This window comes from Nematostella vectensis, chromosome 5, assembly GCF_932526225.1.
Source record: "Nematostella vectensis chromosome 5, jaNemVect1.1, whole genome shotgun sequence".
Classification (NCBI taxonomy): domain Eukaryota; kingdom Metazoa; phylum Cnidaria; class Anthozoa; order Actiniaria; family Edwardsiidae; genus Nematostella; species Nematostella vectensis.
The window spans coordinates 18,792,884-18,806,816 of NC_064038.1; the positions used below are offsets into that span (position 1 = coordinate 18,792,884).

The 13,933-nt window shown below is 46.5% G+C and overlaps 64 non-coding genes and 11 pseudogenes across 64 annotated transcripts; all 75 read left to right on the forward strand.

Moving 5' to 3' along the window:
• The first annotated feature begins 39 nt into the window (after window positions 1-39).
• LOC125564052 lies at window positions 40-158 on the forward strand. The gene has a single exon (XR_007309071.1). It is a non-coding gene; the product is annotated as a 5S ribosomal RNA (ribosomal RNA).
• Window positions 159-225: 67 nt separating this feature from the next.
• Window positions 226-344, forward strand: LOC125565705. The gene has a single exon (XR_007310716.1). It is a non-coding gene; the product is annotated as a 5S ribosomal RNA (ribosomal RNA).
• Window positions 345-411: 67 nt separating this feature from the next.
• Window positions 412-530, forward strand: LOC125565067. Its single transcript, XR_007310085.1, has one exon. It is a non-coding gene; the product is annotated as a 5S ribosomal RNA (ribosomal RNA).
• A 67-nt stretch (window positions 531-597) lies between these two features.
• LOC125566716 lies at window positions 598-716 on the forward strand (annotated as a pseudogene).
• Window positions 717-783: 67 nt separating this feature from the next.
• Window positions 784-902, forward strand: LOC125566124. Its single transcript, XR_007311131.1, has one exon. It is a non-coding gene; the product is annotated as a 5S ribosomal RNA (ribosomal RNA).
• A 67-nt stretch (window positions 903-969) lies between these two features.
• Window positions 970-1,088, forward strand: LOC125564834. Its single transcript, XR_007309852.1, has one exon. It is a non-coding gene; the product is annotated as a 5S ribosomal RNA (ribosomal RNA).
• A 67-nt stretch (window positions 1,089-1,155) lies between these two features.
• Window positions 1,156-1,274, forward strand: LOC125564591. The gene has a single exon (XR_007309610.1). It is a non-coding gene; the product is annotated as a 5S ribosomal RNA (ribosomal RNA).
• A 67-nt stretch (window positions 1,275-1,341) lies between these two features.
• Window positions 1,342-1,460, forward strand: LOC125563448. The gene has a single exon (XR_007308467.1). It is a non-coding gene; the product is annotated as a 5S ribosomal RNA (ribosomal RNA).
• Window positions 1,461-1,527: 67 nt separating this feature from the next.
• Window positions 1,528-1,646, forward strand: LOC125565304. The gene has a single exon (XR_007310319.1). It is a non-coding gene; the product is annotated as a 5S ribosomal RNA (ribosomal RNA).
• Window positions 1,647-1,713: 67 nt separating this feature from the next.
• LOC125565625 lies at window positions 1,714-1,832 on the forward strand. Its single transcript, XR_007310636.1, has one exon. It is a non-coding gene; the product is annotated as a 5S ribosomal RNA (ribosomal RNA).
• A 67-nt stretch (window positions 1,833-1,899) lies between these two features.
• On the forward strand, window positions 1,900-2,018 carry LOC125563449. The gene has a single exon (XR_007308468.1). It is a non-coding gene; the product is annotated as a 5S ribosomal RNA (ribosomal RNA).
• Window positions 2,019-2,085: 67 nt separating this feature from the next.
• Window positions 2,086-2,204, forward strand: LOC125564592. The gene has a single exon (XR_007309611.1). It is a non-coding gene; the product is annotated as a 5S ribosomal RNA (ribosomal RNA).
• Window positions 2,205-2,271: 67 nt separating this feature from the next.
• On the forward strand, window positions 2,272-2,390 carry LOC125563450. Its single transcript, XR_007308469.1, has one exon. It is a non-coding gene; the product is annotated as a 5S ribosomal RNA (ribosomal RNA).
• A 67-nt stretch (window positions 2,391-2,457) lies between these two features.
• Window positions 2,458-2,576, forward strand: LOC125565306. The gene has a single exon (XR_007310320.1). It is a non-coding gene; the product is annotated as a 5S ribosomal RNA (ribosomal RNA).
• A 67-nt stretch (window positions 2,577-2,643) lies between these two features.
• On the forward strand, window positions 2,644-2,762 carry LOC125567005 (annotated as a pseudogene).
• A 67-nt stretch (window positions 2,763-2,829) lies between these two features.
• LOC125566976 lies at window positions 2,830-2,948 on the forward strand (annotated as a pseudogene).
• A 67-nt stretch (window positions 2,949-3,015) lies between these two features.
• LOC125564653 lies at window positions 3,016-3,134 on the forward strand. Its single transcript, XR_007309672.1, has one exon. It is a non-coding gene; the product is annotated as a 5S ribosomal RNA (ribosomal RNA).
• Window positions 3,135-3,201: 67 nt separating this feature from the next.
• On the forward strand, window positions 3,202-3,320 carry LOC125566357. Its single transcript, XR_007311364.1, has one exon. It is a non-coding gene; the product is annotated as a 5S ribosomal RNA (ribosomal RNA).
• A 67-nt stretch (window positions 3,321-3,387) lies between these two features.
• Window positions 3,388-3,506, forward strand: LOC125565251. The gene has a single exon (XR_007310266.1). It is a non-coding gene; the product is annotated as a 5S ribosomal RNA (ribosomal RNA).
• Window positions 3,507-3,573: 67 nt separating this feature from the next.
• LOC125564593 lies at window positions 3,574-3,692 on the forward strand. The gene has a single exon (XR_007309612.1). It is a non-coding gene; the product is annotated as a 5S ribosomal RNA (ribosomal RNA).
• A 67-nt stretch (window positions 3,693-3,759) lies between these two features.
• On the forward strand, window positions 3,760-3,878 carry LOC125563451. Its single transcript, XR_007308470.1, has one exon. It is a non-coding gene; the product is annotated as a 5S ribosomal RNA (ribosomal RNA).
• Window positions 3,879-3,945: 67 nt separating this feature from the next.
• Window positions 3,946-4,064, forward strand: LOC125565307. The gene has a single exon (XR_007310321.1). It is a non-coding gene; the product is annotated as a 5S ribosomal RNA (ribosomal RNA).
• Window positions 4,065-4,131: 67 nt separating this feature from the next.
• LOC125566842 lies at window positions 4,132-4,250 on the forward strand (annotated as a pseudogene).
• Window positions 4,251-4,317: 67 nt separating this feature from the next.
• Window positions 4,318-4,436, forward strand: LOC125563961. Its single transcript, XR_007308980.1, has one exon. It is a non-coding gene; the product is annotated as a 5S ribosomal RNA (ribosomal RNA).
• Window positions 4,437-4,503: 67 nt separating this feature from the next.
• Window positions 4,504-4,622, forward strand: LOC125567055. Its single transcript, XR_007311619.1, has one exon. It is a non-coding gene; the product is annotated as a 5S ribosomal RNA (ribosomal RNA).
• Window positions 4,623-4,689: 67 nt separating this feature from the next.
• LOC125566096 lies at window positions 4,690-4,809 on the forward strand. The gene has a single exon (XR_007311103.1). It is a non-coding gene; the product is annotated as a 5S ribosomal RNA (ribosomal RNA).
• Window positions 4,810-4,876: 67 nt separating this feature from the next.
• Window positions 4,877-4,995, forward strand: LOC125565839. The gene has a single exon (XR_007310848.1). It is a non-coding gene; the product is annotated as a 5S ribosomal RNA (ribosomal RNA).
• A 67-nt stretch (window positions 4,996-5,062) lies between these two features.
• Window positions 5,063-5,181, forward strand: LOC125564053. Its single transcript, XR_007309072.1, has one exon. It is a non-coding gene; the product is annotated as a 5S ribosomal RNA (ribosomal RNA).
• Window positions 5,182-5,248: 67 nt separating this feature from the next.
• On the forward strand, window positions 5,249-5,367 carry LOC125563912. Its single transcript, XR_007308931.1, has one exon. It is a non-coding gene; the product is annotated as a 5S ribosomal RNA (ribosomal RNA).
• Window positions 5,368-5,434: 67 nt separating this feature from the next.
• Window positions 5,435-5,553, forward strand: LOC125565168. Its single transcript, XR_007310184.1, has one exon. It is a non-coding gene; the product is annotated as a 5S ribosomal RNA (ribosomal RNA).
• Window positions 5,554-5,620: 67 nt separating this feature from the next.
• Window positions 5,621-5,738, forward strand: LOC125567027 (annotated as a pseudogene).
• A 67-nt stretch (window positions 5,739-5,805) lies between these two features.
• LOC125567066 lies at window positions 5,806-5,924 on the forward strand. The gene has a single exon (XR_007311620.1). It is a non-coding gene; the product is annotated as a 5S ribosomal RNA (ribosomal RNA).
• Window positions 5,925-5,991: 67 nt separating this feature from the next.
• Window positions 5,992-6,110, forward strand: LOC125564570. The gene has a single exon (XR_007309589.1). It is a non-coding gene; the product is annotated as a 5S ribosomal RNA (ribosomal RNA).
• A 67-nt stretch (window positions 6,111-6,177) lies between these two features.
• On the forward strand, window positions 6,178-6,296 carry LOC125566085. Its single transcript, XR_007311092.1, has one exon. It is a non-coding gene; the product is annotated as a 5S ribosomal RNA (ribosomal RNA).
• Window positions 6,297-6,363: 67 nt separating this feature from the next.
• LOC125566721 lies at window positions 6,364-6,482 on the forward strand (annotated as a pseudogene).
• Window positions 6,483-6,549: 67 nt separating this feature from the next.
• LOC125567078 lies at window positions 6,550-6,668 on the forward strand. Its single transcript, XR_007311622.1, has one exon. It is a non-coding gene; the product is annotated as a 5S ribosomal RNA (ribosomal RNA).
• A 67-nt stretch (window positions 6,669-6,735) lies between these two features.
• LOC125567089 lies at window positions 6,736-6,854 on the forward strand. Its single transcript, XR_007311623.1, has one exon. It is a non-coding gene; the product is annotated as a 5S ribosomal RNA (ribosomal RNA).
• Window positions 6,855-6,921: 67 nt separating this feature from the next.
• Window positions 6,922-7,040, forward strand: LOC125566844 (annotated as a pseudogene).
• A 67-nt stretch (window positions 7,041-7,107) lies between these two features.
• Window positions 7,108-7,226, forward strand: LOC125566977 (annotated as a pseudogene).
• A 67-nt stretch (window positions 7,227-7,293) lies between these two features.
• LOC125564171 lies at window positions 7,294-7,412 on the forward strand. Its single transcript, XR_007309191.1, has one exon. It is a non-coding gene; the product is annotated as a 5S ribosomal RNA (ribosomal RNA).
• Window positions 7,413-7,479: 67 nt separating this feature from the next.
• LOC125563556 lies at window positions 7,480-7,598 on the forward strand. Its single transcript, XR_007308575.1, has one exon. It is a non-coding gene; the product is annotated as a 5S ribosomal RNA (ribosomal RNA).
• A 67-nt stretch (window positions 7,599-7,665) lies between these two features.
• Window positions 7,666-7,784, forward strand: LOC125565876. The gene has a single exon (XR_007310885.1). It is a non-coding gene; the product is annotated as a 5S ribosomal RNA (ribosomal RNA).
• A 67-nt stretch (window positions 7,785-7,851) lies between these two features.
• On the forward strand, window positions 7,852-7,970 carry LOC125564515. Its single transcript, XR_007309534.1, has one exon. It is a non-coding gene; the product is annotated as a 5S ribosomal RNA (ribosomal RNA).
• A 67-nt stretch (window positions 7,971-8,037) lies between these two features.
• On the forward strand, window positions 8,038-8,156 carry LOC125563452. Its single transcript, XR_007308471.1, has one exon. It is a non-coding gene; the product is annotated as a 5S ribosomal RNA (ribosomal RNA).
• A 67-nt stretch (window positions 8,157-8,223) lies between these two features.
• On the forward strand, window positions 8,224-8,342 carry LOC125563913. Its single transcript, XR_007308932.1, has one exon. It is a non-coding gene; the product is annotated as a 5S ribosomal RNA (ribosomal RNA).
• A 67-nt stretch (window positions 8,343-8,409) lies between these two features.
• LOC125564558 lies at window positions 8,410-8,528 on the forward strand. Its single transcript, XR_007309577.1, has one exon. It is a non-coding gene; the product is annotated as a 5S ribosomal RNA (ribosomal RNA).
• A 67-nt stretch (window positions 8,529-8,595) lies between these two features.
• On the forward strand, window positions 8,596-8,714 carry LOC125566828 (annotated as a pseudogene).
• A 67-nt stretch (window positions 8,715-8,781) lies between these two features.
• On the forward strand, window positions 8,782-8,900 carry LOC125566358. Its single transcript, XR_007311365.1, has one exon. It is a non-coding gene; the product is annotated as a 5S ribosomal RNA (ribosomal RNA).
• Window positions 8,901-8,967: 67 nt separating this feature from the next.
• On the forward strand, window positions 8,968-9,086 carry LOC125565959. Its single transcript, XR_007310967.1, has one exon. It is a non-coding gene; the product is annotated as a 5S ribosomal RNA (ribosomal RNA).
• A 67-nt stretch (window positions 9,087-9,153) lies between these two features.
• Window positions 9,154-9,272, forward strand: LOC125564469. The gene has a single exon (XR_007309487.1). It is a non-coding gene; the product is annotated as a 5S ribosomal RNA (ribosomal RNA).
• A 67-nt stretch (window positions 9,273-9,339) lies between these two features.
• On the forward strand, window positions 9,340-9,458 carry LOC125565863. Its single transcript, XR_007310872.1, has one exon. It is a non-coding gene; the product is annotated as a 5S ribosomal RNA (ribosomal RNA).
• Window positions 9,459-9,525: 67 nt separating this feature from the next.
• LOC125563620 lies at window positions 9,526-9,644 on the forward strand. The gene has a single exon (XR_007308639.1). It is a non-coding gene; the product is annotated as a 5S ribosomal RNA (ribosomal RNA).
• Window positions 9,645-9,711: 67 nt separating this feature from the next.
• Window positions 9,712-9,830, forward strand: LOC125564842. The gene has a single exon (XR_007309860.1). It is a non-coding gene; the product is annotated as a 5S ribosomal RNA (ribosomal RNA).
• Window positions 9,831-9,897: 67 nt separating this feature from the next.
• LOC125566359 lies at window positions 9,898-10,016 on the forward strand. The gene has a single exon (XR_007311366.1). It is a non-coding gene; the product is annotated as a 5S ribosomal RNA (ribosomal RNA).
• A 67-nt stretch (window positions 10,017-10,083) lies between these two features.
• Window positions 10,084-10,202, forward strand: LOC125566403. Its single transcript, XR_007311410.1, has one exon. It is a non-coding gene; the product is annotated as a 5S ribosomal RNA (ribosomal RNA).
• A 67-nt stretch (window positions 10,203-10,269) lies between these two features.
• Window positions 10,270-10,388, forward strand: LOC125566212. The gene has a single exon (XR_007311219.1). It is a non-coding gene; the product is annotated as a 5S ribosomal RNA (ribosomal RNA).
• Window positions 10,389-10,455: 67 nt separating this feature from the next.
• Window positions 10,456-10,574, forward strand: LOC125566360. Its single transcript, XR_007311367.1, has one exon. It is a non-coding gene; the product is annotated as a 5S ribosomal RNA (ribosomal RNA).
• A 67-nt stretch (window positions 10,575-10,641) lies between these two features.
• LOC125564324 lies at window positions 10,642-10,760 on the forward strand. Its single transcript, XR_007309344.1, has one exon. It is a non-coding gene; the product is annotated as a 5S ribosomal RNA (ribosomal RNA).
• A 67-nt stretch (window positions 10,761-10,827) lies between these two features.
• LOC125564117 lies at window positions 10,828-10,946 on the forward strand. The gene has a single exon (XR_007309136.1). It is a non-coding gene; the product is annotated as a 5S ribosomal RNA (ribosomal RNA).
• Window positions 10,947-11,013: 67 nt separating this feature from the next.
• Window positions 11,014-11,132, forward strand: LOC125565160. The gene has a single exon (XR_007310177.1). It is a non-coding gene; the product is annotated as a 5S ribosomal RNA (ribosomal RNA).
• A 67-nt stretch (window positions 11,133-11,199) lies between these two features.
• Window positions 11,200-11,318, forward strand: LOC125564252. Its single transcript, XR_007309272.1, has one exon. It is a non-coding gene; the product is annotated as a 5S ribosomal RNA (ribosomal RNA).
• A 67-nt stretch (window positions 11,319-11,385) lies between these two features.
• Window positions 11,386-11,504, forward strand: LOC125564210. Its single transcript, XR_007309230.1, has one exon. It is a non-coding gene; the product is annotated as a 5S ribosomal RNA (ribosomal RNA).
• Window positions 11,505-11,571: 67 nt separating this feature from the next.
• Window positions 11,572-11,690, forward strand: LOC125566206. Its single transcript, XR_007311213.1, has one exon. It is a non-coding gene; the product is annotated as a 5S ribosomal RNA (ribosomal RNA).
• A 67-nt stretch (window positions 11,691-11,757) lies between these two features.
• Window positions 11,758-11,876, forward strand: LOC125565958. Its single transcript, XR_007310966.1, has one exon. It is a non-coding gene; the product is annotated as a 5S ribosomal RNA (ribosomal RNA).
• A 67-nt stretch (window positions 11,877-11,943) lies between these two features.
• LOC125566979 lies at window positions 11,944-12,062 on the forward strand (annotated as a pseudogene).
• A 67-nt stretch (window positions 12,063-12,129) lies between these two features.
• LOC125566148 lies at window positions 12,130-12,248 on the forward strand. Its single transcript, XR_007311155.1, has one exon. It is a non-coding gene; the product is annotated as a 5S ribosomal RNA (ribosomal RNA).
• Window positions 12,249-12,315: 67 nt separating this feature from the next.
• On the forward strand, window positions 12,316-12,434 carry LOC125563914. The gene has a single exon (XR_007308933.1). It is a non-coding gene; the product is annotated as a 5S ribosomal RNA (ribosomal RNA).
• Window positions 12,435-12,501: 67 nt separating this feature from the next.
• Window positions 12,502-12,620, forward strand: LOC125567100. The gene has a single exon (XR_007311624.1). It is a non-coding gene; the product is annotated as a 5S ribosomal RNA (ribosomal RNA).
• A 67-nt stretch (window positions 12,621-12,687) lies between these two features.
• On the forward strand, window positions 12,688-12,806 carry LOC125565626. Its single transcript, XR_007310637.1, has one exon. It is a non-coding gene; the product is annotated as a 5S ribosomal RNA (ribosomal RNA).
• A 67-nt stretch (window positions 12,807-12,873) lies between these two features.
• LOC125563453 lies at window positions 12,874-12,992 on the forward strand. Its single transcript, XR_007308472.1, has one exon. It is a non-coding gene; the product is annotated as a 5S ribosomal RNA (ribosomal RNA).
• A 67-nt stretch (window positions 12,993-13,059) lies between these two features.
• On the forward strand, window positions 13,060-13,178 carry LOC125563915. The gene has a single exon (XR_007308934.1). It is a non-coding gene; the product is annotated as a 5S ribosomal RNA (ribosomal RNA).
• Window positions 13,179-13,245: 67 nt separating this feature from the next.
• Window positions 13,246-13,364, forward strand: LOC125564924. The gene has a single exon (XR_007309942.1). It is a non-coding gene; the product is annotated as a 5S ribosomal RNA (ribosomal RNA).
• Window positions 13,365-13,431: 67 nt separating this feature from the next.
• On the forward strand, window positions 13,432-13,550 carry LOC125566704 (annotated as a pseudogene).
• A 67-nt stretch (window positions 13,551-13,617) lies between these two features.
• On the forward strand, window positions 13,618-13,736 carry LOC125567110. The gene has a single exon (XR_007311634.1). It is a non-coding gene; the product is annotated as a 5S ribosomal RNA (ribosomal RNA).
• A 67-nt stretch (window positions 13,737-13,803) lies between these two features.
• Window positions 13,804-13,922, forward strand: LOC125564219. Its single transcript, XR_007309239.1, has one exon. It is a non-coding gene; the product is annotated as a 5S ribosomal RNA (ribosomal RNA).
• Window positions 13,923-13,933: the final 11 nt, after the last annotated feature.

Here is a 13,933-nt window from a genome sequence, read left to right on the forward strand (position 1 = left end):
GGACTGTTATATAATAGATAGATCTTAAACAGTTCTGTCGTCTACGGCCATACCACTGAGAAAGCACCAGTTCTCGTCCGATCACCGTAGTTAAGCTCAGTAGGGCACGGTTAGTACTTGGATGGGTGACCGCCTGGGAATACCGTGTGCTGTAGGCATTTCCTTTTTGTTATCGAGGTACTCACAGGACTGTTATATAATAGATAGATCTTAAACAGTTCTGTCGTCTACGACCATACCACTGAGAAAGCACCGGTTCTCGTCCGATCACCGAAGTTAAGCTCAGTACGGCGCGGTTAGTACTTGGATGGGTGACCGCCTGGGAATACCGTGTGCTGTAGGCATTTCCTTTTTGTCATCAAAGTACTCACAGGACTGTTAGATAATAGATAGATCTTACACAGTTCTATCGTCTACGGCCATACCACTTAGAAAGCACCGGTTCTCGTCCGGTCACCGAAGTTAAGCTCAGTAGGGCGCGGTAAGTACTTGGATGGGTGACCGCCTGGGAATACCGTGTGCTGTAGGCATTTCCTTTTTGTCATCGAAGTACTCACAGGACTGTTATATAATAGATAGATCTTACACAGTTCTATCGTTTACGGCCATACCACTGAGAAAGCACCAGTTCTCGTCCGATCACAGAACTTAAAGTCAGTAGGGCACGGTTAGTAGTTGGATGGGTGACCGCCTGGGAATACCGTGTGCTGTAGGCATTTCCTTTTTGTCATCGAAGTACTCACAGGACTGTTATATAATAGATAGATCTTACACAGTTCTATCGTCTACGGCCATACCAATTAGAAAGCACCGGTTCTCGTCCGATCACCGAAGTTAAGCTCAGTAGGGCGCGGTAAGTACTTGGATGGGTGACCGCTTCGGAATACCGTGTGCTGTAGGCATTTCCTTTTTGTTACCAAAGTACTCACAGGACTGTTATATAAAATCTATTTCTTACACAGTTCTGTCGTCTACGGCCATACCACTGAGAAAGCACCGGTTCTCGTCCGATCACCGTAGTTAAGCTCAGTAGGGAACGGTTAGTACTTGGATGGGTGACCGCCTGGGAATACCGTGTGCTGTAGGCATTTCCTTTTTGTTATCGTGGTACTCACAGGACTGTTATATAATAGATAGATCTTAAACAGTTCTGTCGTCTACAGCCATACCACTGAGAAAGCACCGGTTCTCGTCCGATCACCGAAGTTAAGCTCAGTAGGGCGCGGTAAGTACTTGGATGGGTGACCGCTTCGGAATACCGTGTGCTGTAGGCATTTCCTTTTTGTTACCGAAGTACTCACAGGACTGTTATATAAAATCTATTTCTTACACAGTTCTTTCGTCTACGGCCATACCACTGAGAAAGCACCGGTTCTCGTCCGATCACCGTAGTTAAGCTCAGTAGGGCACGGTTAGTACTTGGATGGGTGACCGCCTGGGAATACCGTGTGCTGTAGGCATTTCCTTTTTGTTATCGAGGTACTCACAGGACTGTTATATAGTAGATAGATCTTAAACAGTTCTGTCGTCTAAGACCATACCACTGAGAAAGCACCGGTTCTCGTCCGATCACCGAAGTTAAGCTCAGTAGGGCGCGGTTAGTACTTGGATGGGTGACCGCCTGGGAATACCGTGTGCTGTAGGCATTTCCTTTTTGTCATCGAAGTACTCACAGGACTGTTATATAATAGATAGATCTTACACAGTTCTATCGTCTACGGCCATACCACTTAGAAAGCACCGGTTCTCGTCCGATCACCGAAGTTAAGCTCAGTAGGGCGCGGTAAGTACTTGGATGGGTGACCGCTTCGGAATACCGTGTGCTGTAGGCATTTCCTTTTTGTTACCAAAGTACTCACAGGACTGTTATATAAAATCTATTTCTTACACAGTTCTGTCGTCTACGGCCATACCACTGAGAAAGCACCGGTTCTCGTCCGATCACCGTAGTTAAGCTCAGTAGGGCACGGTTAGTACTTGGATGGGTGACCGCCTGGGAATACCGTGTGCTGTAGGCATTTCCTTTTTGTTATCGTGGTACTCACAGGACTGTTATATAATAGATAGATCTTAAACAGTTCTGTCGTCTACAGCCATACCACTGAGAAAGCACCGGTTCTCGTCCGATCACCGAAGTTAAGCTCAGTAGGGCGCGGTAAGTACTTGGATGGGTGACCGCTTCGGAATACCGTGTGCTGTAGGCATTTCCTTTTTGTTACCGAAGTACTCACAGGACTGTTATATAAAATCTATTTCTTACACAGTTCTGTCGTCTACGGCCATACCACTGAGAAAGCACCGGTTCTCGTCCGATCACCGTAGTTAAGCTCAGTAGGGCACGGTTAGTACTTGGATGGGTGACCGCCTGGGAATACCGTGTGCTGTAGGCATTTCCTTTTTGTTATCGAGGTACTCACAGGACTGTTATATAGTAGATAGATCTTAAACAGTTCTGTCGTCTAAGACCATACCACTGAGAAAGCACCGGTTCTCGTCCGATCACCGAAGTTAAGCTCAGTAGGGCGCGGTTAGTACTTGGATGGGTGACCGCCTGGGAATACCGTGTGCTGTAGGCATTTCCTTTTTGTCATCGAAGTACTCACAGGACTGTTATATAATAGATAGATCTTACACAGTTCTATCGTCTACGGCCATACCACTTAGAAAGCACCGGTTCTCGTCCGATCACCGAAGTTAAGCTCATTAGGAAGCGGTAAGTACTTGAATGGGTGACCGCTTCGGAATACTGTGTGCTGTAGGCATTTCCTTTTTGTTATCGAGGTACTGACAGGACTGTTATATAATAGATAGATGTTACACAGTTCTATCGTTTACGGCCATACCACTGAGAAAGCACCAGTTCTCGTCCGATCACAGAACTTAAAGTCAGTATGGCACGGTTAGTACTTGGACGGGTGACCGCCTGGGAATACCGTGTGCTGTAGGCATTTCCTTTTTGTTATCGTGGTACTCACAGGACTGTTATATAATAGATAGATTTTAAACAGTTCTGTCGTCTACGGCCATACCACTGAGAAAGCACCGGTTCTCGTCCGATCACCGAAGTTAAGCTCAGTAGGGCGCGGTAAGTACTTTGATGGGTGACCGCTTCGGAATACCGTGTGCTGTAGGCATTTCCTTTTTGTTACCGAAGTACTCACAGGAGTGTTATATAAAATCTATTTCTTACACAGTTCTGTCGTCTACGGCCATACCACTGAGAAAGCACCGGTTCTCGTCCGATTACCGTAGTTAAGCTCATTAGGGCACGGTTAGTACTTGGACGGGTGACCGCCTGGAAATACCGTGTGCTGTAGGCATTTCCTTTTTGTTAACGAAGTACTCACAGGACTGTTATATAAAATCTATTTCTTACACAGTTCTGTCGTCTACGGCCATACCACTGAGAAAGCACCGGTTCTCGTCCGATCACCGTAATTAAGCTCAGTAGGGCACGGTTAGTACTTGGACGGGTGACCGCCTGGGAATACCGTGTGCTGTAGGCATTTCCTTTTTGTTATCGTGGTACTCACAGGACTGTTATATAATAGATAGATCTTAAACAGTTCTGTCGTCTACAGCCATACCACTGAGAAAGCACCGGTTCTCGTCCGATCACCGAAGTTAAGCTCAGTAGGGCGCGGTAAGTACTTGGATGGGTGACCGCTTCGGAATACCGTGTGCTGTAGGCATTTCCTTTTTGTTACCGAAGTACTCACAGGACTGTTATATAAAATCTATTTCTTACACAGTTCTGTCGTCTACGGCCATACCACTGAGAAAGCACCGGTTCTCGTCCGATCACCGTAGTTAAGCTCAGTAGGGCACGGTTAGTACTTGGATGGGTGACCGCCTGGGAATACCGTGTGCTGTAGGCATTTCCTTTTTGTTATCGAGGTACTCACAGGACTGTTATATAATAGATAGATCTTAAACAGTTCTGTCGTCTAAGACCATACCACTGAGAAAGCACCGGTTCTCGTCCGATCACCGAAGTTAAGCTCAGTAGGGCGCGGTTAGTACTTGGATGGGTGACCGCCTGGGAATACCGTGTGCTGTAGGCATTTCCTTTTTGTCATCGAAGTACTCACAGGACTGTTATATAATAGATAGATCTTACACAGTTCTATCGTCTACGGCCATACCACTTAGAAAGCACCGGTTCTCGTCCGATCACCGAAGTTAAGCTCATTAGGAAGCGGTAAGTACTTGAATGGGTGACCGCTTCGGAATACCGTGTGCTGTAGGCATTTCCTTTTTGTTATCGAGGTACTGACAGGACTGTTATATAATAGATAGATGTTACACAGTTCTATCGTCTACGGCCATACCACTGAAAAAGCACCGGTTCTCGTCCGATCACCGAAGTTAAGCTCAGTAGGGCGCGGTTAGTACTTGGATGGGTGACCGCCTGGGAATACCGTGTGCTGTAGGCATTTACTTTTTGTTTTCGAAGTACTAACAGGACTGTTTTATAATAGATAGATCTTACACAGTTCTATCGTCTACGGCCATACCACTGAGAAAGCACCGGTTCTCGTCCGATCACCGAAGTTAAGCTCAGTAGGGCGCGGTTAGTACTTGGATGGGTGACCGCCTGGGAATACCGTGTGCTGTAGGCATTTCCTTTTTGTCATCGAAGTACTCACAGGACTGTTATATAATATATATTTCTTACACAGTTCTGTCGTCTACGGCCATGCCACTTGGAAAGCACCGGTTCTCGTCCGATCACCGAAAGTTAAGCTCAGTAGGGCGCGGTTAGTACTTGGATGGGTGACCGCCTGGGAATACCGTGTGCTGTAGGCATTTCCTTTTTGTCATCGAAGTACTCACAGGACTGTTATATAATAGATAGATCTTACACAGTTCTGTCGTCTACGGCCATACCACTGAGAAAGCACCGGTTCTTGTCCGATCACCGTAGTTAAGCTCAGTAGGGCACGGTTAGTACTTGGATGTGTGACCGCCTGGGAATACCGTGTGCTGTAGGCATTTCCTTTTTGTTATCGAGGTAATCACAGGACTGTTATATAATAGATAGATCTTAAACAGTTCTGTCGTCTACGGCCATACCACTGAGAAAGCACCAGTTCTCGTCCGATCACCGTAGTTAAGCTCAGTAGGGCACGGTTAGTACTTGGATGGGTGACCGCCTGGGAATACCGTGTGCTGTAGGCATTTCCTTTTTGTTATCGAGGTACTCACAGGACTGTTATATAATAGATAGATCTTAAACAGTTCTGTCGTCTACGACCATACCACTGAGAAAGCACCGGTTCTCGTCCGATCACCGAAGTTAAGCTCAGTAGGGCGCGGTTAGTACTTGGATGGGTGACCGCCTGGGAATACCGTGTGCTGTAGGCATTTCCTTTTTGTCATCAAAGTACTCACAGGACTGTTAGATAATAGATAGATCTTACACAGTTCTATCGTCTACGGCCATACCACTTAGAAAGCACCGGTTCTCGTCCGGTCACCGAAGTTAAGCTCAGTAGGGCGCGGTAAGTACTTGGATGGGTGACCGCCTGGGAATTCCGTGTGCTGTAGGCATTTCCTTTTTGTCATCGAAGTACTCACAGGACTGTTATATAATAGATAGATCTTACACAGTTCTATCGTTTACGGCCATACCACTGAGAAAGCACCAGTTCTCGTCCGATCACAGAACTTAAAGTCAGTAGGGCACGGTTAGTAGTTGGACGGGTGACCGCCTGGGAATACGTGTGCTGTAGGCATTTCCTTTTTGTTATCGAGGTACTCACAGGACTGTTATATAATAGATAGATCTTAAACAGTTCTATCGTCTACGGCCATACCACTGAGAAAGCACCGGTTCTCGTCCGATCACCGAAGTTAAGCTCAGTAGGGCGCGGTTAGTACTTGGATGGGTGACCGCCTGGGAATACCGTGTGCTGTAGGCATTTACTTTTTGTTTTCGAAGTACTAACAGGACTGTTATATAATAGATAGATCTTACACAGTTCTATCGTCTACGGCCATACCACTGAAAAAGCTCCGGTTCTCGTCCGATCACCGAAGTTAAGCTCAGTAGGGCGCGGTTAGTACTTGGATGGGTGACCGCCTGGGAATACCGTGTGCTGTAGGCATTTCCTTTTTGTCATCGAAGTACTCACAGGACTGTTATATAAAATCTATTTCTTACACAGTTCTGTCGTCTACGGCCATACCACTGAGAAAGCACCGGTTCTCGTCCGATCACCGAATTTAAGCTCAGTAGGGCGCGGTAAGTACTTGGATGGGTGACCGCTTCGGAATACCGTGTGCTGTTGGCATTTCCTTTTTGTTATCGAGGTACTGACAGTACTGTTATATAATAGATAGATGTTACACAGTTCTATCGTTTACGGCCATACCACTGAAAAAGCACCAGTTCTCGTCCGATCACAGAACTTAAAGTCAGTAGGGCACGGTTAGTACTTGGACGGGTGACCGCTTGGGAATACCGTGTGCTGTAGGCATTTCCTTTTTGTTATCGAGGTACTCACAGGACTGTTATATAATAGATAGATCTTAAACTGTTCTAACGTCTACGGCCATACCACTGAGAAAGCACCGGTTCTCGTCCGATCACCGAAGTTAAGCTCAGTAGGGCGCGGTTAGTACTTGGATGGGTGACCGCCTGGGAATACCGTGTGCTGTAGGCATTTCCTTTTTGTCATCGAAGTACTCACGGGACTGTTATATAATATATATTTCTTACACAGTTCTGTCGTCTACGGCCATACCACTGAGAAAGCACCGGTTCTCGTCCGATCACCGAAGTTAAGCTCAGTAGGGCGCGGTTAGTACTTGGATGGGTGACCGCCTGGGAATACCGTGTGCTGTAGGCATTTCCTTTTTGTCATCGAAGTACTCACAGGACTGTTATATAATAGATAGATCTTACACAGTTCTATCGTCTACGGCCATACCACTTAGAAAGCACCGGTTCTCGTCCGATCACCGAAGTTAAGCTCATTAGGAAGCGGTAAGTACTTGAATGGGTGACCGCTTCGGAATACCGTGTGCTGTAGGCATTTCCTTTTTGTTATCGAGGTACTGACAGGACTGTTATATAATAGATAGATGTTACACAGTTCTATCGTTTACGGCCATACCACTGAGAAAGCACCAGTTCTCGTCCGATCACAGAACTTAAAGTCAGTATGGCACGGTTAGTACTTGGACGGGTGACCGCCTGGGAATACCGTGTGCTGTAGGCATTTCCTTTTTGTTATCGAGGTACTCACAGGACTGTTATATAATAGATAGATCTTAAACAGTTCTATCGTCTACGGCCATACCACTGAGAAAGCACCGGTTCTCGTCCGATCACCGAAGTTAAGCTCAGTAAGGCGCGGTTAGTACTTGGATGGGTGACCGCCTGGGAATACCGTGTGCTGTAGGCATTTACTTTTTGTTTTCGAAGTACTAACAGGACTGTTATATAATAGATAGATCTTACACAGTTCTATCGTCTACGGCCATACCACTGAGAAAGCACCGGTTCTCGTCCGATCACCGAAGTTAAGCTCAGTAGGGCGCGGTTAGTACTTGGATGGGTGACCGCCTGTGAATACCGTGTGCTGTAGGCATTTCCTTTTTGTCATCGAAGTACTCACAGGACTGTTATATAATATATATTTCTTACACAGTTCTGTCGTCTACGGCCATACCACTGAGAAAGCAGAGGTTCTCGTCCGATCACCGAAGTAAAGCTCAGTAGGGCGCGGTTAGTACTTGGATGGGTGACCGCCTGGGAATACCGTGTGCTGTAGGCATTTCCTTTTTGTCATCGAAGTACTCACAGGACTGTTATATAATAGATAGATCTTACACAGTTCTGTCGTCTACGGCCATACCACTGAGAAAGCACCGGTTCTCGTCCGATCACCGTAGTTAAGATCAGTAGGGCACGGTTAGTACTTGGATGGGTGACCGCCTGGGAATACCGTGTGCTGTAGGCATTTCCTTTTTGTTATCGAGGTACTCACAGGACTGTTATATAATAGATAGATCTTAAACAGTTCTGTCGTCTACGGCCATACCACTGAGAAAGCACCGGTTCTCGTCCGATCACCGTAGTTAAGCTCAGTAGGGCACGGTTAGTACTTGGATGGGTGACCGCCTGGGAATACCGTGTGCTGTAGGCATTTCCTTTTTGTTATCGAGGTACTCACAGGACTGTTATATAATAGATAGATCTTAAACAGTTCTGTCGTCTACGACCATACCACTGAGAAAGCACCGGTTCTCGTCCGATCACCGAAGTTAAGCTCAGTAGGGCGCGGTTAGTACTTGGATGGGTGACCGCCTGGGAATACCGTGTGCTGTAGGCATTTCCTTTTTGTCATCGAAGTACTCACAGGACTGTTAGATAATAGATAGATCTTACACAGTTCTATCGTCTACGGCCATACCACTTAGAAAGCACCGGTTCTCGTCCGATCACCGAAGTTAAGCTCAGTAGGGCGCGGTAAGTACTTGGATGGGTGACCGCCTGGGAATACCGTGTGCTGTAGGCATTTCCTTTTTGTCATCGAAGTACTCACAGGACTGTTATATAATAGATAGATCTTACACAGTTCTATCGTTTACGGCCATACCACTGAGAAAGCACCAGTTCTCGTCCGATCACAGAACTTAAAGTCAGTAGGGCACGGTTAGTAGTTGGACGGGTGACCGCCTGGGAATACCGTGTGCTGTAGGCATTTACTTTTTGTTTTCGAAGTACTAACAGGACTGTTATATAATAGATAGATCTTACACAGTTCTATCGTCTACGGCCATACCACTGAGAAAGCACCGGTTCTCGTCCGATTACCGTAGTTAAGCTCATTAGGGCACGGTTAGTACTTGGACGGGTGACCGCCTGGAAATACCGTGTGCTGTAGGCATTTCCTTTTTGTTAACGAAGTACTCACAGGACTGTTATATAAAATCTATTTCTTACACAGTTCTGTCGTCTACGGCCATACCACTGAAAAAGCACCGGTTCTCGTCCGATCACCGTAGTTAAGCTCAGTAGGGCACGGTTAGTACTTGGACGGGTGACCGCCTGGGAATACCGTGTGCTGTACGCATTTCCTTTTTCTTATCGATGTACTCACAGGACTGTTATATAATAGATAGACCTTACACAGTTCTATCGTCTACGGCCATACCACTGAGAAAGCACCGGTTCTCGTCCGATCACCGAAGTTAAGCTCAGTAGGGCGCGGTAAGTACTTGGATGGGTGACCGCTTCGGAATACCGTGTGCTGTAGGCATTTCCTTTTTGTTACCGAAGTACTCACAGGACTGTTATATCAAATCTATTTCTTACACAGTTCTGTCGTCTACGGCCATACCACTGAGAAAGCACCGGTTCTCGTCCGATCACCGTACTTAAACTCAGTAGGGCACGGTTAGTACTTGGACGGGTGACCGCCTGGGAATACCGTGTGCTGTAGGCATTTCCTTTTTGTTATCGAGGTACTTACAGGACTGTTATATAATAGATAGATCTTAAACAGTTCTATCGTCTACGGCCATACCACTGAGAAAGCACCGGTTCTCGTCCGATCACCAAAGTTAAGCTCAGTAGGGCGCGGTTAGTACTTGGATGGGTGACCACCTGGGAATACCGTGTGCTGTAGGCATTTCCTTTTTGTTAACGAAGTACTCACAGGACTGTTATATAATAGATAGATCTTAAACAGTTCTGTCGTCTACGGCCATACCACTGAGAAAGCACCGGTTCTCGTCCGATCACCGAAGTTAAGCTCAGTAGGGCGCGGTAAGTACTTGGATGGGTAACCGCTTCGGAATACCGTGTGCTGTAGGCATTTCCGTTTTGTTACCGAAGTACTCACAGGACTGTTATATAATATATATTTCTTACACAGTTCTGTCGTCTACGGCCATACCACTGAGAAAGCACCGGTTCTCGTCCGATTACCGTAGTTAAGCTCATTAGGGCACGGTTAGTACTTGGACGGGTGACCGCCTGGAAATACCGTGTGCTGTAGGCATTTCCTTTTTGTTAACAAAGTACTCACAGGACTGTTATATAAAATCTATTTCTTACACAGTTCTGTCGTCGACGGCCATACCACTGAGAAAGCACCTGTTCTCGTCCGATCACCGTAGTTAAGCTCAGTAGGGCACGGTTAGTACTTGGACGGGTGACCGCCTGGGAATACCGTGTGCTGTACGCATTTCCTTTTTCTTAACGATGTACTCACAGGACTGTTATATAATAGATAGACCTTACACAGTTCTATCGTCTACGGCCATACCACTGAGAAAGCACCGATTCTCGTCCGATCACCGAAGTTAAGCTCAGTAGGGCGCGGTAAGTACTTGGATGGGTGACCGCTTCGGAATACCGTGTGCTGCAGGCATTTCCTTTTTGTTACCGAAGTACTCACAGGAGTGTTATATAAAATCTATTTCTTACACAGTTCTGTCGTCTACGGCCATACCACTGAGAAAGCACCGGTTCTCGTCCGATTACCGTAGTTAAGCTCATTAGGGCACGGTTAGTACTTGGACGGGTGACCGCCTGGAAATACCGTGTGCTGTAGGCATTTCCTTTTTGTTAACGAAGTACTCACAGGACTGTTATATAAAATCTATTTCTTACACAGTTCTGTCGTCTACGGCCATACCACTGAGAAAGCACCGGTTCTCGTCCGATCACCGTAGTTAAGCTCAGTAGGGCACGGTTAGTACTTGGATGGGTGACCGCTTCGGAATACCGTGTGCTGTAGGCATTTCCTTTTTGTTACCGAAGTACTCACAGGACTGTTATATCAAATCTATTTCTTACACAGTTCTGTCGTCTACGGCCATACCACTGAGAAAGCACCGGTTCTCGTCCGATCACCGTAGTTAAGCTCAGTAGGGCACGGTTAGTACTTGGACGGGTGACCGCCTGGGAATACCGTGTGCTGTAGGCATTTCCTTTTTGTTATCGAGGTACTCACAGGACTGTTATATAATAGATAGATCTTAAACAGTTCTATCGTCTACGGCCATACCACTGAGAAAGCACCGGTTCTCGTCCGATCACCAAAGTTAAGCTCAGTAGGGCGCGGTTAGTACTTGGATGTGTGACCACCTGGGAATACCGTGTGCTGTAGGCATTTACTTTTTGTTTTCGAAGTACTAACAGGACTGTTATATAATAGATAGATCTTACACAGTTCTATCGTCTACGGCCATACCACTGAGAAAGCACCGGTTCTCGTCCAATCACCGAAGTTAAGCTCAGTAGGGCGCGGTTAGTACTTGGATGGGTGACCGCCTGGGAATACCGTGTGCTGTAGGCATTTCCTTTTTGTCATCGAAGTACTCACAGGACTGTTATATAATATATATTTCTTACACAGTTCTGTCGTCTACGGCCATACCACTGAGAAAGCACCGGTTCTCGTCCGATCACCGAAGTTAAGCTCAGTAGGGCACTGTTAGTACTTGGATGGGTGACCGCCTGGGAATACCGTGTGCTGTAGGCATTTCCTTTTTGTCATCGAGGTACTCACAGGACTGTTATATAATAGATAGATCTTAAACAGTTCTATCGTCTACATCCATACCACTGAGAAAGCACCGGTGCTCGTCCGATCACCGAATTTAAGCTCAGTAGGGCGCGGTTAGTACTTGGATGGGTGACCGCCTGGGAATACCGTGTGCTGTAGGCATTTCCTTTTTGTCATCGAAGTACTCACAGGACTGTTATATAATAGATAGATCTTACACAGTTCTATCATCTACGGCCATACCACTTAGAAAGCACCGGTTCTCGTCCGATCACCGAAGTTAAGCTCAGTAGGGCGCGGTAAGTACTTGGATGGGTGACCGCTTCGGAATACCGTGTGCTGTAGGCATTTCCTTTTTGTTATCGAGGTACTGACAGGACTGTTATATAATAGATAGATGTTACACAGTTCTATCGTTTACGGCCATACCACTGAGAAAGCACCAGTTCTCGTCCGATCACAGAACTTAAAGTCAGTATGGCACGGTTAGTACTTGGACGGGTGACCGCCTGGGAATACCGTGTGCTGTAGGCATTTCCTTTTTGTTATCGAGGTACTCACAGGACTGTTATATAATAGATAGATCTTAAACAGTTCTATCGTCTACGGCCATACCACTGAGAAAGCACCGGTTCTCGTCCGATCACCGAAGTTAAGCTCAGTAGGGCGCGGTTAGTACTTGGATAGGTGAACGCCTGGGAATACCGTGTGCAGTAGGCATTTACTTTTTGTTTTCGAAGTACTAACAGGACTGTTATATAATAGATAGATCTTACACAGTTCTATCGTCTACGACCATACCACTGAGAAAGCACCGGTTCTCGTCCGATCACCGAAGTTAAGCTCAGTAGGGCGCGGTTAGTACTTGGATGGGTGACCGCCTGGGAATACCGTGTGCTGTAGGCATTTCCTTTTTGTCATCGAAGTACTCACAGGACTGTTATATAATATATATTTCTTACACAGTTCTGTCGTCTACGGCCATACCACTGAGAAAGCACCGGTTCTCGTCCGATCACCGAAGTTAAGCTCAGTAGGGCGCGGTTAGTACTTGGATGGGTGACCGCCTGGGAATACCGTGTGCTGTAGGCATTTCATTTTTGTCATCGAAGTACTCACAGGACTGTTATATAATAGATAGATCTTACACAGTTCTATCGTCTACGGCCATACCACTTAGAAAGCACCGGTTCTCGTCCGATCACCGAAGTTAAGCTCAGTAGGGCGCGGTAAGTACTTGGATGGGTGACCGCTTCGGAATACCGTGTGCTGTAGGCATTTCCTTTTTGTTACCAAAGTACTCACAGGACTGTTATATAAAATCTATTTCTTACACAGTTCTGTCGTCTACGGCCATACCACTGAGAAAGCACCGGTTCTCGTCCGATCACCGTAGTTAAGCTCAGTAGGGCACGGTTAGTACTTGGATGGGTGACCGCCTGGGAATACCGTGTGCTGTAGGCATTTCCTTTTTGTTATCGAGGTACTCACAGGACTGTTATATAATAGATAGATCTTAAAAAGTTCTGTCGTCTACGACCATACCACTGAGAAAGCACCGGTTCTCGTCCGATCACCGAAGTTAAGCTCAGTAGGGCGCGGTTAGTACTTGGATGGGTGACCGCCTGGGAATACCGTGTGCTGTAGGCATTTCCTTTTTGTCATCGAAGTACTCACAGGACTGTTAGATAATAGATAGATCTTACACAGTTCTATCGTCTACGGCCATACCACTTAGAAAGCACCGGTTCTCGTCCGATCACCGAAGTTAAGCTCAGTAGGGCGCGGTAAGTACTTGGATGGGTGACCGCCAGGGAATACCGTGTGCTGTAGGCATTTCCTTTTTGTCATCAAAGTACTCACAGGACTGTTATATAATAGATAGATCTTACAAAGTTCTATCGTTTACGGCCATACCACTGAGAAAGCACCAGTTCTCGTCCGATCACAGAACTTAAAGTCAGTAGGGCACGGTTAGTACTTGGACGGGTGACCGCCTGGGAATACCGTGTGCTGTAGGCATTTCCTTTTTGTTATCGAGGTACTCACAGGACTGTTATATAATAGATAGATCTTAAACAGTTCTATCGTCTACGGCCATACCACTGAGAAAGCACCGGTTCTCGTCCGATCACCGAAGTTAAGCTCAGTAGGGCGCGGTTAGTACTTGGATGGGTGACCGCCTGGGAATACCGTGTGCTGTAGGCATTTACTTTTTGTTTTCGAAGTACTAACAGGACTGTTATATAATAGATAGATCTTACACAGTTCTATCGTCTACGGCCATACCACTGAAAAAGCACCGGTTCTCGTCCGATCACCGAAGTTAAGCTCGGTAGGGCGCGGTTAGTACTTGGATGGGTGACCGCCTGGGAATACCGTGTGCTGTAGGCATTTCCTTTTTG